We start from the raw sequence: 2,333 nt of genomic DNA on the forward strand, positions 1-2,333 counted from the left end.
TTCCTTTCGAAACATTTTCACGTTGTAATAAAAGGTTTATTCTTTAGTTTTAGCTATAATATATGGCAGTTGAAAAAATATATTTACTTCTAAATATGACCATTTATTTTACTAGATTTTTGATGATTAGACCCATTTTGCAGGAACTGCATTCAAGATAACTTAATAAATGTTTTATTTTTCGAATATTGAAATGTATTTTTTTTAAATTCTTACTACCTTTAATTTTCATCCACGTAGTTATTTAATTTCAAAATATGGCTCGGAATCAAAATTATACTCTAAAAACGTGATTTAAATATAAGATTTTAAAGGCCAAACCTACTGCAATTGAAAATTCTAATGCTCATTTTCGTAAATTATGACTGAAATAACAATAATAATTGTAGGTTATAGCAGGAAGACGTACCTAGACCTGAATTTTGTTACATAGTCTTATTAGGGATGATAATATATGCTAAAATTGCAATGAACGTTAATTTAAAAAAAAAGTATATGTTTGTAAGTGCAAAATATGAATTCATTCCTCCCCATTTTGAAAGTTGTAACGTATCAGTAGAGATTTTTTTTTAGTAAGAGCGTAAGGAATATGAGGGAGTGAGACATAAGGAAATCCTGAATTAAGATCCTTGTTAATATCAGCTGCCTGTTTTAAGATTTTGGATGGAGAAGAGGATAACTTTCTACGTTTAAAATAGCATTACCACAGAGAAAATATTATAATTATATTGAAATTCATATACCTATATTTACTTTATTGTGCATTTTTAAATCAATTTACACCAAAGATAGGCGATAATTCTTATTTAGAGGGAGATGTTAACAAACACTCGAATTATTAAATAAAGGACAAAAAAGAAGAAAGAGCACACGCATTAACCATTTTTCCTTTTTTAATCGCTATACATAATTAGTTTTTTTTGTTTACGCACATCCCCTCTTCACGTATCAGCATCCAAGGAGCACTATAATTTGTAAGATTAATGGGGGAAATGGCAAAGGAAACAAAGACAGGAAGAAAAAAAAAGTGAGAAAGTGGAAAAAATGGCAAAATTCTGTAAGCTGATATATCAGTAATATAACCTATATCAATGAAGCAAAATTGTCTGCTTTTATGTAAATACTTCGTATAGACATTTTTTTAGTGTATTTAAGTACTGTGTAGATACTTGATCTCAGAAATAACGATGATGAAGAGCGTGCGCGTCATTGCCTTATATTAAAAAAGAAAGAAAAACTGTATTTGGCTGTAAATTCTTGGGATTTTTTTGCATGCGAATGTTATTGTTGTTGGCAAACTGAACAATATTTTTTAGTATAAAATATGTTAGCTTTCATTTTTGAGGAGAGAACACCTAAGTACTAACTAACTAAGTGTAACTTTGTTCGTGAAAAAAGGAGAGTAACGCTGAGGATTGCATGGATCAACGGCTAGTAACTCCGTGCAAGTGACGGGTACTACCACAAGTTGGTGATATAACATCTTAAAATAATTATGGCAGTTTCTCAACTTACTCACTTTATCTTTTTTTTTTCCCACACACCAGTTTATAGTGATCTCTGTCAGCAGATATGTCGTCTCTCGAAGTTACCATGACATTCTCTCATGTCATCTTATGTCAACCTTCGAACCAATTTGTAGGCAGTGCTGCTGTTTTATTCGAAGAAAAGTGTGACTCAGTGGACATCGTTATCAACAACAATTAACGGGATTGAGATAGATATTGAAACTTGAACGCCTCGAATATGTCACTAGCATGGCAAAGTTAACTTTCTCCAAGACAACGCTCGAGCATATACAGTAAAAGTCGTCAAACAGACCTTAAATATGAACTTCAGTATATAGCCTCTATGTGAATATATGTACATATATACAATACAATACAATACATTTACCTTGATTTTTAGATAGGGAAAGTGAAGATTTATATTCTTCCATCATTCTTTTTTTGTGATAAGGGATTTCGGATTGGGTTAAAAAATTAGGAATTAAAATAAACTGTTTTAACCAAGGCTGAGTAGGTACAACAGATTAACAACTTGGGTATGTATGTGTTTTATACTTTGTATGGTTTCTTCTTTCGAGAGATATTATCTTTGTTCGGGATCCCGTTAGTAAATAAAACATGCAATGAAATTAAGTATTTCTTTTGATATTTTAAGGAGGAAAAATCAATTTTTGACTCGTATTACCCATTCTTAATCCTCGTTTTCCTCATTATTACTAATAGTGCACATGTTGGTTTTTTACAGCTCGCGGGTCTGGCTTTTTTGGATTCTGCATCACGATCTAAAATTCAAATAACTTAATAGTAAGTGATGAATTGTGAAAT

The 2,333-nt window shown here is 30.9% G+C and overlaps 1 long non-coding RNA gene across 2 annotated transcripts; it reads left to right on the top strand.

Moving 5' to 3' along the window:
• The first annotated feature begins 277 nt into the window (after positions 1-277).
• Positions 278-1,922, top strand: LOC121115741 (uncharacterized). Of its 2 annotated transcripts, none has more exons than XR_005863655.2 (2): positions 278-1,471; positions 1,548-1,922. It is a non-coding gene; the product is annotated as an uncharacterized lncRNA (long non-coding RNA). The 2 variants fall into 2 exon arrangements; XR_011779775.1 differs by having other exon boundaries at positions 278-1,467.
• The last annotated feature ends 411 nt before the right edge of the window (positions 1,923-2,333 follow it).

The sequence above is a fragment of the Lepeophtheirus salmonis genome, chromosome 4 (genome assembly GCF_016086655.4).
Source record: "Lepeophtheirus salmonis chromosome 4, UVic_Lsal_1.4, whole genome shotgun sequence".
Taxonomy (NCBI): Eukaryota; Metazoa; Arthropoda; class Copepoda; order Siphonostomatoida; family Caligidae; genus Lepeophtheirus; species Lepeophtheirus salmonis.